Source organism: Malus sylvestris, chromosome 6 (genome assembly GCF_916048215.2).
Source record: "Malus sylvestris chromosome 6, drMalSylv7.2, whole genome shotgun sequence".
NCBI classification, from domain to species: domain Eukaryota; kingdom Viridiplantae; phylum Streptophyta; class Magnoliopsida; order Rosales; family Rosaceae; genus Malus; species Malus sylvestris.
The window spans coordinates 2,473,847-2,489,196 of record NC_062265.1 but is presented as its reverse complement, the minus strand read 5'-3'; the positions used below and the strand labels follow the sequence as shown (position 1 = coordinate 2,489,196).

The 15,350-nt window shown below is 39.6% G+C and overlaps 1 pseudogene; it reads right to left on the bottom strand.

Annotated features, from left to right (window-relative positions):
• Positions 1-1,935: 1,935 nt before the first annotated feature.
• On the bottom strand, positions 1,936-3,711 carry LOC126627106 (zinc-finger homeodomain protein 10-like; annotated as a pseudogene).
• Between the last annotated feature and the right edge of the window lie 11,639 nt (positions 3,712-15,350).

Below are 15,350 nucleotides of genomic sequence, written 5' to 3'. Positions count from 1 at the left end.
ACTTCAAGTACAAAAATTGTCTGTCTTGTTGAGTCGTAAATTTTTCCCATTGTGTGTGGGGTTTTACCATGTAAAAGAATATCGTGTTTCTTCTGTTCTTTTTATCCACATATTTCTATTTGTTCTTCACTATTACATAGTATGATTGAAATCGTACTTGAATCCTTGTTAATTTAGATTGAGATTATTTATCTATTGGGTTTGGGTTCCTTTATCTATCTACATTTTCAAAGTAGATGATACATCACTAATATGTGACAACATCTCTATAACTGTTATGACAAAAATCCTCTGTTTCATTAGAAAATAAAACATATCAAGAGGAACCATCACTTAATAAACGTCGGATAATGCGATTGAATTACTCTATTGTAGATACGAGGATCAAATTGTTGATATATATACTAATTAAGGCTATGCTAAAAGAGAGTTTTGTATACTTCAGGGATTTGCTTGGTGTCAAAACTGGAAATATTTTGAAGGAGAGTGTTGGTGCCTAAATTGATTTCTAGCTTCCATGTTTTGTATTCAACAAGTAATGGCTTAGTTTTGTATTCAACAGAAGGAGAGTGTTGGTGCCTAAATTGATTTCTAGCTTCCATTTTTTGTATTCAACAAAAGTAATGGCTTAGTTTTTTTTTTCCTCAATTTGTAACGGCCAATATGTTGACTCAGTCCAAAATTACAATTGTAAGGCTGACATGGATTTGCTTTGGTGCAAGGCATGGGGTCTTGAAGGCTTTTGTTAGCTAGTTAATTTAAATGAGATGTAAGTTGGCATTGTGACCAAAACCCTAAATCATTGAAGTATACAAGTGAGGTTTGAGCTGCAATGTTCAGCCCTAAGCTTTTCTCTAAAATCCTCTTGGGTTTGTTTCTAGTTTCTTAAACAAATTATAACTAGATTGAATCATATGTTTTAACATGCCGAACACAAAATTTGACAAAAAGTTCAGTGTTCGGCAGCTAAGCATTGTGTTGATGCACAAAACCGGAAGGTCTTGGAACAACGTAAATCTGACCGTGAATCATGCAAACGCCCAAGAACACAAAGATGTATATTGGTCCACCCCAATTTTTGGGCTACATCCACACTGATGTTGATTATGTTATGTATGAATTACAATAGATCGGTAAGGGAGCTCTTTATGGATACAGCCCTTGCCATATTGCTCTCTGTTTGGCTGAGAGGGTATTGCCCTCTATTGTGAGGGATGGATCTGAGACCCTTTGTTTCTCTTTGGATGTGAGGAGATCTGAATGTGTCTCTCCTTTTCATGAGGGTGAGGGAGTCCCTTTTATAGAATAAGGGTTCCCTCCCTTTTTACATTTGCCATGGGCTTAGAAGTGAGGCCCAAAGACGAGGCCCAATACATGGTACCAACAGGAGTCCCCCAAGTCTTCAGTCAAGAGAGTCTTATGGCTGGAGACTTCAAATCCAATCCATGTACGGGCCGAAGTGGCTAGATGTCTTGAACCAGTACTCAACCCAAGGCAATGCTCAACATAAAGCAATATTCGGCTAGAGGTATCACACGTTACGAGGCTGCTCGGCTGAAGGCGATGCTCATTGCGAGGCTCCTCGGCTAGATGCTATGCTCGCAGCGAGGCGGTTGCTCGGCTGAAGGTGATGCTCGTTGCGAGGCTGCTCTGTTAGAGGCTATGCTCGTTATGAGGCAGCTCAGATCGTGGTATTCCTCATTCCAAGTATCTACTTTATGTCAACATGCACTCAGTGTGAGTTGATTCTTGACATGACTCGGGTTCGCTTGTCGGGTTCACATATTGGGTTCTTTTAATCAGCAACAATATTGATCAGTGGATTTAGTTGCTCAATAATTCCTGACAATAAATGACAGTATAAGTATGATCGTATAATGAATAAATCAAATTGACAAAGTTTGTCAAGGCAAAATATTGTACTACATGCCTTCTATAAATAAATAATTTATTCAGTCGTGTGGTAAATCACATGTTGTATAAGTGACATAGTTTAATAGCAGTCCCAATATCACTATAGTTTAATAGTAGTCCCAATATCACTATAGTTTAATAGTAGTCCCAATATCACTAGGCAATAAATAAATATTGCACAGGTACTTGGGTTAAATATATGTGATGGCAGATGGCAGACAAAAGAAAAGTAAAGCTCTTTTCTTTTTTCTTTTGGCAGATGGCAGGGAATAATAATAGAATTGTTATGAGAAAAGAATCTTATCTCTACTTTTCCCGTGGTATTCGCTGGAGATGGGGCACCATTTATAGAATAATTGAGGTAGACAAAAGAAAAGTAAAGCTCTTTTCTTTTTTCTTTTGGCAGATGGCAGGGAATAATAATAAAATTGTTATAAGAAAACTTATCTTCTCCCTCTCTATTGTTGGTCTGGTTGAAGGTTATGGTTCCTCTGATTGCTTCTGGGCTGACATTTCTGAACATGAAGCGATTGTTGGACTGAATTGCAGTAATTCGAGAGAGTAGGTGACGTCAGGCTTCTCGGATTGGCTGAGGAGAGAAATACTCAAGTCGGACTCTGAAGGCAGAACGTCGACGAGGGCATTGGAGTGGCGGTGCAAGGCGACGGAAGCGGAAGGCTTGAGGAGCTCCCGATTAATGGTGCTGAGAATCCTAACATAGTAATTGGAGTCGGTGGTGGAGCCCACAATCCCGTTGTTTTGGTCAACCATCTCCATAAACTGCCCGATGATGAGCAGTACCAATATAGCCCTACACTCTTGCAGAACCTCTCTATCTCGTCCTCTAGATCTTTTCTCAGCAGCTTCCACCCTAACTTTTCAGCAAACGCCAGCATCTTCTCCTTCTGTTTCACCGTGAACTTCGTCTTGAACCACTTCTTCCCATTGCTCATCATTTCTCCGCTGTCCGGTGACCCACCTCTACCGGCATTATAGTCAATGAGTTGGTCTTGTGTTATGATATTTCGGTAGGATCTCGACCTCGGCCACTGCAACTTATGATGACATGGTGTTGATGACGTCCTGATCTACCGCCTCCTGCAGCTTGCGATGACGTGGCTGCGTAAGTGACTCTGCGGTGGAAGTTGCAGTGGCATCCGCAAGTGACACATTGTAGGCTACCTGGGGATGCGTGGTTAAGTGTGAACTCGCCACAGCCATCTGTGGCATAGCTGTCGAGGCTGGCTGCATGGTTTCTCAAGTACTATTTGTATACTTCGTTTGTGTTTGGATCATGATCTCCCTCCATCCCTCTCTCTCTCCTCTTCTCTCTGCTAATTGAATGGGTGTGTCTCTGAGTGTGGGTGTTGGGTGAAGGAATTGGGCTTTTGGTTTTGGTTTTGGTTTTTTGGGTTTATGCAGATTCACGGTGGACAATGATGAGGTCTCACGGTGGTGAGATGAAAAAATGAAAGAGAACTGACATAGCTTTTCGTGTCGTTTCCCACAGACAACACCAAATGTTGATGCACAAAACCGGAAGGTCTTGGAACAATGTAAATCCGACCGTGAATCATGCAAACGCCCAAGAACACGAAGATGTATCGTGCTTCACCCCAATGTTTGGGCTACGTCCACACTGATGTTGATTATGTATGTATGTATGGATTACAATAGATCGGCAAGGGAGCTCTATGTGGATACAGCCTTTGCTATTTTGCTCTCTGTTTGGCTGAGAGGGTATTGCCATTTATTGTGAGGGATGGATCTAAGACCCTTTATTTCTCTCTGGATGTGAGGAGATCTGAATGTGTCTTTCCTTTTCATGAGGGTGAGGGAGTCCCTTTTATAGAATAAGGGCTCCCTCCCTTTTTACATTTGCCATAGGCTTAGGGGTGAAGCCCAAATACGAGGCCCAATATATGGTACCAACACATCGAACATAAAAGTTGAGGATTAGCTGATAGCCATGCACATGGAATCGGGGGTTTAGATAACCAGTGCCGAACCCACTCGCGACCAATACCGTGTCTTCTCCTCCAAGTTGACTCTTGACCTTTGTGTTGTTGTTACAAAGTCTTGTTAGAATTTGGCTTCTTAGTGATGGAATTTTATGTATTGTCGATATTTAGGTCTAATAAATATATGAACACTCGAGTCTAGTTTGGTTTGATCTCTTCTAAAAATTGATGGGGAAGAACAATTCGAAGGCTAACCACCAACTTAAAAGAACGCAAATCAAGACATAATTCACAAGTGCAAAGAGCTGCTGGTTTCATATTCCTTATAATTAAGTTGAATTCTCAAAAGAGTGTGCATAGCTTGATGAAGAACCGAATAGTAATGGAGGAAAGTGGGTTAGGCAGCCCTATGTTAAAGGGGAGGTTGTTGGATGAGAAGATATATCGTCTAAGATAGAGAAAAATTGTGGGAAGGTTGTTCGAGGACAATGAAACTTGTTTATTTTCTTTCCCTTCATTATTCTGGTCGATTTGAAGTTGTGTGGAGGTTGCTCGAGGATGATGAAATTTGTTTCTTTTTCTGTTTCAGGGACTTGGTTGGTTGTTATCTCCAGCGATTTGCAGGGGGACTGGATCGGCGTTTGCAGCAAGTACTTCGGCGGCGATAGAGGATCCAGGAGTTTAGGATTTTCTTGTGTGTTTTCTTTATTAGGCTCAACTTTCAGGTTGGGCTTATCTTTTGCTGTTGTTTTGGAAGCTCATCTATTGCTTTGTATTTTTTGTGTTTGGGCCTTCAATTAACACCCCACAATCTTATGAAGACACTTCAAACTTCAAATTTGTCATGTGAACTTTCTTTTTTACCCCATATTTGAATTAAGGGGAGAAAAAGAAAATCCAACCATCCAATTATTTGCCGGTAGTCAACAACCTCATTGACACATCTCGATCCCAATGTTCGTAGGATATCGGGATGGTCACGTGATGGCCGACACCCGAGGGTAACGAAAGTCATTTATTGAAAACATGAGAACTAAAATATGAATCAGATAAAAGACATTTAAATATAATTAATATGCAAATGAGGAACGTGTTTAGAGCATACAACTAACTAGAACACTAAAAGAAATAATATACATTGAAACCTGGCCTAAGCACGACACCAGCCCAAGGGCTATGGTGTCCTTTACCGTGCGACGCACTGGATCGTATCCTCCCCCGGTTTCACTGTTCGCTCCGCACCAGATCATACCCTTTCATGGGCTCTTCTTTTGGATCTTGCCCGTTTCTTCTTTTCTCTCTCGCCTTTGGGCCTGTAGCCCAGCTAATATCAACGCAACCTAATATGGGCATGGACCTCATGGTAAGAGACTTGCTTAGCCCACCCATGGGCTTTGGCCTATAGTTTTGGGCTCCAAGCTTCGATTGTTTAATATTTTTAGACAATTTAGGTTTTATATTTTTTTCACCCACACTTAAATTTTGGCCTAAAGTCCAAATAATTAATTCAATTATAATTTTGGACATGAAGTTCTATTTGCATATTTATGTGGATATATATGCGTTTGTTTGCAGGGACATATGAACCTGAAGTTTTTCATTAAAAACATCACCCATGAAAACTCGAAGTTTTTCATGCGATTTTTAACCAATACATGTCTATTAGAACCTCCTATGTGAATGGATTGATTTTTCTTTCTCCATTGCACTAATCACATCTTGTAATTTTTTTTGTGATAGGAACATGTCGAATTTGAACAAACTCGACTTCACCCCTTTGGAAGTCTCTAGAAGAAACTACCTCAAGAAGGTCCAAGATGTAAAGCTCCACCTTACTGCAAAGAATTTGTGTCCCACCATTGAAGATGAAACGTACAACCCTGTTGGCGAAGCTAAGAAAGCCACTGCTATGATTTTCATCCAAAGACATATTCATGATTCACTGCAAACTGAATATCTTGCTGAGGAGGATCCACAAGCACTATGAGTCGCTTTGGTTGATCGTTTTGATCACCACAAGGACATCTTATCTGAAGCAAGACATAACTGGTAGCATTTGCACTTTCAAGACTTTAAGTCTGTGAATGAATATAATTATGAAGTTTGTTGATGCGAAATTAACTTAACACACAAATTAAACCCTTTTGTTGTCAATTGTAGTAAACAATGTAAGTAGGGATCGTTCTAGGCCGGGGATTATGAGGGATTGCTAAAACACTTGAAACTAACTTAAAAACGTAATATTAAGTTTAAAACACCAAACTAGACTCAAAAGATGCAATACAAACTAAAAAGACTCAAAACTAGTTTAAAAGACTCAAAACAGCTTAAAACAATGAATTAGACTCTAAACTGACTCTAGGGATGGTTTTGGACGAAATTAGGTTCTAACTTGACTCAGGACACTTAAAAAACACAAATCAAAACAGATTTTGACTAACAAAACACTTTAAAGTAAAGGGGGATTTGATTTTGACGAATTTGAAAACAAAACAAACAGATTGTAAACTAAAACAGATTTTGGACGAATTTGGGTAAACTATGGATGATGGGCTAGCTAGAGGGTTCTTCTCCATACATGACACACTTGCACATAAACCAATTTTCAGTTGTTCTTTCGATAAATCATGAAACTCAACACCCCAGGTTAATTAAGTCCGGTTAAATTAACCTTCAAGTTCTCCTTAAGTTATTGAATTGGATGGGAAAGCGCATACAACAATTCAAGCATTCTTCAAAAGTCCTTTACGTGAACAGCACAATAAAGATACAATAAAAAATCATTAAGCATTATGAAAACTATAAGTATTGACGAGGCATTCGTTACTATGATGAGCATGAAACTCCTGCCAAGAATTCATTTAACGCGATCGTTTATAAGCAACCTCCACTACTTGTGAATATAAGTTTGTAACTATTAGGTGAAACTCCCTTATACTCTAGCATCATATTCATGCATGCAAACTAAGTGTGCACTTTTAATAAACATACACGAACAAGTTATCAATCAAGTAGTTAAACAAATTGAATTCACAACTTATGAAATCACAACTGAAGCTAATCAATTCATATTGCAAGCATGAACATGGTTTCGAATTCCCCCCTAACTAAGGGGGATTTAGTTACTCATAATTGCAACAAAATCAGAAAATAACAAAGTAGACATTGAAAGCAAGAACGAAGTACACCGAAAACACTCCAAAGTTTCAAGCTTGAAACACCAAGGACCTTCGTTTTCCCCACCTTGTTGCATCACAAGTATCTAAGGATGTGTATGGATATATGGAAAGGTTATGAATGTATTTAGGTTGGATGGATGCCACGGCAAGGGGAAGGGAATGTATGCAATTGTGTTTGATTTTTGGTTGGATGAGTGCCACGGCAAGGGAATGGAATTGTATGTGTTTGTGGGATGTGGGAATATATGGATGAATGTAAGGTCTTTTGAATGGATCCATAGTTATGGTGAAGGGTGGATGTATTTATATGCTAGGGAGAGGAGTGTATGGAGTTGTAATGAGTGGATGTAATGGGTGTAGTGGGTGAGTGTTGTGGTAATGAGTGGATGTAATGGGTGTAGTGGGTGAGTGTCGTGGTAATGAGTGGATGTAATGGGTAGGTGAATGTGTTGGGTGGTTGTAATGAGTGGATGTAGTGGTAGGTGAATGTGTTGGGTGGTTGTAATGAGTGGATGTGTTGGGTGAAATGAGTGGATGTAGTGGTAGGTGAATGGATGTGTTGGGTGAAATGAGTGGATTTAGTGGTAGGTGAATGGATGTGTTGGGTGAAATGAGTGGATGTAGTGGTAGGTGAATGGATGTGTTGGGTGTGAAATGAGTGTGCTAAAATGGTTATTTATAAGGAGAGGATGATGCACAAACTTCAAATTTCGTCCATTCCTTTTGCTCCAAGCATATGTTATCCATTCCATGCCAAAAAATGCTCCAAAATGCACTTCTTTGCCACATTAACCCTTTGGACCTACAAACACATGAAAATAGCTTAAAAATACTAAAATAACTACGAACTAACAACATAAATGCCAAGAAACAAGCTAACTAAGTCGCATAAATATGCTCATATCATTTGTCGAATTCGATCATTTCTCAAATTTTGTAATGAGACTTTGACCGAAGATGATCTCTTTGAGAATACATATTCGACCTTTTTTGCTACTAATATTGTCATGCAACAACAATATAGAGCTCAGAAGTTCACTAAGTTCTCAGATTTGATCTCTATTTTACTTTTTGCTCAAAAGTAGAACTAGCTGTTGATGAAGAATCATCAAGCTCGACCTACTTGGGCGACTACTGTGCCTGAAGCACACTACAACACGAACCAGCACCTAAAACGCCAAAAAAGGCGTGGTAGGGGTAGCCAAAAGCCATCCTGCCAAGGTCAATAGAGCCAAGGCCCATCTAAGTGAGGAAACAAAGCCCAGAAACGTCCAAACCTCGCTCCCAAGGCCCCAAACTTCAAGAATAAGGGCAAAGCACCTGAAACCATGGATACGAATATGTGTTATCACTGTGGTTCAAAGGACCATTGGTCCCATGTTTGCCAAGCTCCCTAGAAGGTTGTAGCTTAATATCATTCTTGTCGTAAGAAGTTTGAATCAAACATTGTGTAAGTGGACGAACCGGAGGGTACCAAAATGGAGGTTTCTGACTTTTAGGAGGATATCACCCCTATGGAAGATTAGAATCTTAGACATAGACTTATTTTTTAGTTGAAATTAGAAAATGGAGCCGAATTCCACAATAGTGGCCGAACCCCACTTTGTTTTTTGGTTAATTTTGAACAATTTTCCTTTATGTTTGGATTATTTGTTGGTGATTTGTTTTTTTTTTATATTAAGTTTTAATTAATTTCCGTCATTGAATACTTAAAATTATTTTGAATGGATATTTTTTTTTTTGGAACTTTTATGCATGTGACCGATTCAAATTAATTTTTCATTTTAGGTATGACTCGTGGGGAAGTTAGTTGTCTGGTAGTTAGTGCAACCACGCACACCATTTTACGTGAACGCATTTATTTCACTAACTTCATACCTAAGAATGCACCTCTGACAACCCTCTCAGGCCTATCCAACCTGATCGAAGGATACGGTGTTGTCCAATGGTACAATATTGACCACTGATAAGGCTTTTTATTCTCCATGTTTCGGAATAACATTGTTGAGCTTTAAGGACATTAGAGATGCTAGAGAAGATGAACGTATCCCGAGTGGTTTGTATACTACGACCATACGCCCTATAAAGAGCCACTATGTGGCCGGCCTTACCTTTGGGACCACGCACCAAATTACACTTTGGCATGATGGTTTGGGACATCCTGGACTAATAGCAATGTGCCATATCCTCAAATCATCACACGAGCATCTACTAACCCGAAGTATAGGTTCGATTCAAGGAATCGCATGTCAAACATGTTCTATGGGAAAGCTTATTACTAAGCCTTCTTATGATAAGATTCGTTTGAATCCTCCTTATTTTCTACAACGGATTCAAGGGGGACATTTGTGTACCGATTCACCCTCCATGCGGACCATTTAGATATTTTATGGTTTTGGTTGACGCTTCCACACGTTGGTCACACGTGTGCTTGTTGTCTAAAAGGAATGCTGCATTCTCCAAATTGTTGGCTCACATTATCAAGCTCAGGGCTCACCATCCTGATTATCCGATCAAGTTATTCGATTGGACAATGCTGGAGAATTCACATATAAAACTCTTGATGATTATTGCACGTCGGTTGGGATTGAAGCTAAACACCTAGTACCCCATGTTCACACCCAAAACGTCATGGCCAAGGCATTGATTAAGCGCTTACAAATGATTGCTCGATCATTGTTCATATGTACTAAGCTCTCGATCGCTGCTTAGGGCCATGCAATATTGCACGCAACCATGTTGGTCCGCCTGAGGCCTGTTGTGACCCAACCATATATCAAAATTTAGTTAGTTACCGGATATGAACCCGACATATCGCATCTGCGCATTTTTGGTTGTGCGGTCTATGTGACACGCCCCAACCCCGATATCCCCAAATACCAGGGTAGGCACGTGCGGGCCGACACCTAAGGGTGACGAAGCCATTAAAAACATGCATACTGAGAAAATATGTAATTAGAAAGATATAAACCGATGCAGATTTGTGTTCAGAGCATACAACTACTAAGAATAATATGAAAGGATTACTAAGAAAAGATATGAACAAGGAAATGATACCTATATTGAAAGGACTTGAGGATAACTGAGCTGAAGTGCCCTGACGCCGAGATCAAGTGCCTCGATCCTAACTCCTGAAGGGGGTGCAAAACAGAAAAGGTGAGTGGACCAGAGTTTATAATATTAGGGGTTATTATACAAAATGGTCCCTAAGATTTGCATAATCAATAGAAATGGTCCCTGAGATTGTCCACCATCCATGATTTTGGTCATTCCTTTAAAAACTCTTTAGGCAATTTTCAAAGCTTTGTAACTCAATCGTTTCTTAACCAAATTTAACCCATAATATATCAAAATGAAGATAAGAAAGTGTAGAACAAGATTATATCTATTTGGAAGCCCAATGAGTTCCGAAGATGGCCGGAAAATAGCCTGAAAGGTGACTGGTCAGTGGGAAAACTTGAAACCTCGCCGGAAACTGGGTAAACTTTAAACGCTCATAACTTCTTCAATACTCAACAAAATCGAGTGATTAAAAAACAAAAATCATACTGCTCGACGATACGAAGAGAATGGTAACTTTCTTGACTGCTAACTCATCGTTGGTTTGCCGGAAAACGGCTCGAAAGTGGTTAACTTGAAAATGGTTAGCCAATTTCGAGCTGTTGTACGACCAAACCACGGAGAGTTAGCCTTCAAAAAAGGTACCATTATTTTTTTCTCGTCAAGAAGTATGATTTTTGTTTTTGAATCACTCGATTTGGTTGAGTATTGAAGAAGTTATGAACATTTAAAGTTTACCCTGTTTCTTGCGAGTTTTCCAGTTTTCCAGCGGACCAGTCAACTTTTAAGCTATTTTCTGGTCATCTCTAGCAACCATTGGGCTTCTAAAAAGGTATAATCTTATTCTACACTTTCCTATCTTCATTTTGATATATTATGGGTCGAATTTGGTTAAGAAATGATTGAGTTACAAAGCTTTGAAAATTGCCCAAAGAGTTTTTAACAGAATGACTAAAATCATGGATGGTGGACAATCTTAAAGACCATTTCTATTGATTTTAAATCTCAGGGACCATTTCTATTGATCATACAAATCTCAGGGACCATTTTGTATAATAACCCTAATATTAGTACTAATAATAGGGAAACATTTTATTTTTGAACATAATAACCCCCTGTTTTGAAAACACATATATAATACTACCTATAGATTTTATGAAAAACCCTAGCATGCAGTGTAAATTTTTTTTTGTGAAACATTGTAAATCATATCCGTGTTGTACTCAACTAGGGGTATCATAGTCGCCCGAAGGCAGTACATGTCCATTATCGAAGGTGAAGATGTATAACCTATCCATCATCCGAAGATGAAGCTGAATAACCTGTCCATCACCTGCAGGTGAAGCTGAATCAAAAAGCATAACATCCACACCGATACTAGCCCTGGCTAGTGAAGCTGTTCGACACCGCTTTCGACGGTGAAGCTGGGGGTATATAATATATCATATCTCACTCCTTCATCATTTGTGTCCTATGACCATAGACAATACCCGTGGTGTGCAGATGTGTCGTATGATAACCCACTAGATAAGTACTAAAAACATATTTCAAAATCTCGTATCATAAATCCATGAAAAATCATGTTCACAAATCTATAAAATAAATCATCTTCGTAACTTCATAATATAAGTCATTCGATATCAATAGAAATCCATATATGAAAATCCCAAAATTCATAACCGTTCCTCAATGTAATTTCAATAAAATCATGAAGGGTAAATTACATAGTAACCCCTCAAGTTTGAGGTCTATTACAGCCCCATACAACATCTTTAAAACATTTAACTTTCATACCTCAAGTACTATTTTATTTCAATATAATACATCCGTTAGATTTTCCATCCATTAATCTGTTAAATGCTGACGTGGCTGCCACTTTTGTGTCACGTGGCTGCCAAATGTGTGCAACATGGCTAAAAAAATAATTTTTTTATTTTTTTAAAAAAACCTAAATCTTCTAAATAGATTATAAAATTAAAAAAAAAAAAAAAAAACCAAAAACCAAAGCCCACTTCGTCTTCCCTCCCTCCATCCCCCCCCCTAAAACCCAACCTGCAATCTGCAACCCAGAAGAAGAAGAGGAGAAAAAAAAAACTCATCTTCATCTTCCCCGACCCCCCTTCCTTGCAACCCACCCCTTTCTTCCCCCTCCCGTCTTTCCCAAACCCACCGCACCCATCCTCCACGTCTTCCTCCGCACCTACCCTCGCACACGCCCCCTGCACCCACACTCGTACCCACCCTCTTCCTTCCTCTACACACCCCACCCCACCGCACACACCCTCGCACCCACCCTCTTCTTCCCCATCTTCATCTTCTCTGCAACCCAGAAAAAAAATAAATAAATTAAAAATTAAAAAAACCCCTTCAGTTCGTCTTCCCCCCTCCTCCTCCCTTCTCTTCTCCCCCATCTTCATATTCTTCCCCCAACCCCTACCTGCAACCTAGAAGAAGAAAAAAAAACAAAAAATAAAACCCATATCCCGTCCACCATCGTCAGGTTCATGAGGTGAAAATGGGAGGAATGGGTGTGGAATGAGTGAGGTGTGTAGAGGAAGGAAGAGGGTGGGTGCAGAGGGTGGGTGAGGGTGCGCCCGACCCCCTACTTGCAACCTAGAAGAAAAAAACAAAACAAAACAACATAGATCTCGTCTGCCATCGTCAGGTTCATGAGGTGAAAATGGAAGGAATGGGTGTGGATTTAAGGAGATGAGTGTGTACAAGAGGGTGTGAGGGTGGGTGCGGGTGCGCTCAAGGAAGTAAGGGGAGGGCCAGGCTAGGTGGCAGAGGAAAAAGATGAATATGAGGGAGAAGAGAGGAGAATGAGGAGGGGGTGAGGAAGAGGAATGAGGTTTCTGTGAGATGGGTGGGTGGGGGTGGGGGAAAAATGATCTGGGTTTGTTTTTGGTGAGGGGGTTGCGGGGAGATGGGATGGGTTTGAATGGATTAATGGATGGAAAATCTAATGGATGCATTATGTTGAAATAAAATAGTACTTGAGGTATGAAAGTGAAATGTTTTAAAGATGTTGTATGGGGTTGTAATAGACCTCAAACTTGAGGGGCTACTATGTAATTTACCCAATCATGAATATTCCGTAAAAACAATTAAACCAATTCTATATAAACCATAATTATATAAATCCGGAAAACATAATATAAAACATATTAAATGCATGAATTATGAAATGCATGCTAGGCTAGTATTTTATAAAAATATATAAGTTATGAAGGGGTCCACTCATTGATTTTATTGCCCAAGAACCGCCCGAACTAGCGAGGATGACGTCACTTCCCGCCAAAGCGCCTAAACACAATTAAGAACATTTTAGTAAAACTCTACTAAAATGTTATAATTTTGGAAAATGGATGGCGGATTCAGATTCGGCATGTCAAGGAACCTCGCGTTTTCCTCCACGCGCTGTCTTGCGTGGCTGTCGGCCACCACGACTCTCCGGAAAACCCAACAACTCCAAAAATTCCCAAATTATACAAGAATGAAGATCTTGATGAGAGAAACAACTTTCATACCTGCAACTAAGGCCAATTTAGCCGGGAAAAGCCCCAATTTGACTAAAACCCGTCGGAAACCCAAAAAATTGGGTGTTCTTGATTTGACTCCAAACAAGCTCCAACGCCTCAACCATTTCTTGGGCTTTGTTTCTAGGGTTGAAGAGAGTCTATTAATGGTGGTGGTTGATGGAGAACCTTCCAAGAATGGCAGAATTGCCACCGTACACCCACGAAACCCTTTGTGCAATGTTTTGTGAAATAGATGCCAAAAGCTCTTGGATTTTCGGTGGAAATTGAAGAATGGAGATCGGGGTGGAGTATGGAAGTGACAGCTGAGTGGAATTCGTCCGAAAATCGAAGAAAAACTGAAGAAAACAGATGGAAAAGTAGAAAAGAAAGGGGTCGGGTTACCAAGGGAACCGGGTCGAAGGGAAGGGATCAGGTCCTCTCCTTCTTCCTCTCTCTCCTTTATATCCTTTCTCTCCTCTCCCATTGGTCACTTCCCTTCTTCTCTCTTCCTCATTGGCCGAATTCCCTTCTTTATCTCTCCTTTATTTCTTCTATCCTCCATCCGTCTCTCATTTCTTTTAATTTGGGCCACACACGTGGCTTTCCAGATTTTCCTCGACTTCGTTCATTAATAACTCCTTCGTTATAACTCCAAATTGCGTTCTATTTGTGCCCACGAGTTCGTAGCGACGAGTACTACGAGGATACACCAAGAAAACGAATCTTACGTGACACGACAATGTAGTCAACAAAAGTCAACGTATTTGCCTCGAAGGGCATTTTCGAAATTTCACATTTTAAAAGTATAAAAACTATAAATTATGGGGACGGGTTGCTAGAATCTACTCGCCTTAAGAAAATTTTGTCCCCGAAATTTAAAATAACTTGCTGTATGTAAAATACTCAAAAATAGGGAGAAAATATGTATATAAATACATATACAAGGAAGAAATCAAGTTAGAGCGGTTGCATAAAAGAGAATGCCATTCCGTCACGATCGGATTGCAATTATTCCTCCTTCATGCCTCCAAGCTCATACCTTCATCCTTCCTCAATAATATAGTAGTATGATACCCGTAAAAAACATAGAGTAAAAAATATATAATACTACGTAACAACATAAGGTCAAAAATATATGCATATAATAAGATAACAACAAGAAATAGATATATAGAAACGTACGATTAAAATACTTGTATGGAGTTGAAAATCGAAAATGGAAGTAACTCAATCAAAATTTGTAATGGTAAAATACCCATATAAATAAAATTTTGTAGTAGAAAAATATTGCATGAAAAAATCAAAACCCAAAATGAAAATGGACCTTGCCAATCATTTGTCGTGTCACAAATTTCGAGAATGAGTGTGTATGTCATGAGTCGAGTCCAAACCATCACTAACTAACAATTGCTGCCATAGACAAGCTAACTTGCTCACTTGCTTAGCGAACGCAACAAATAGGTCATCGATATTATAGTCTGCTGCCTGTAACGCCGATAATACATTGTTGTCTCAATAAGCTAGTGAGAAGTTCCCGAGGATGCCAAAATATCGTTTTGCTTTTCACGTGCGAATATGTCTAGATCATCTGATTCATGCCTCAATCGCGATGCCGAAATATCCCAAAGTGCACCAATCCAGCTGCTAGAAGTGTTTCGACGTCCATGTAAGCCCAAACCATCAAGTCATGAAGTGAAGTAGTGAAAATGCATCTG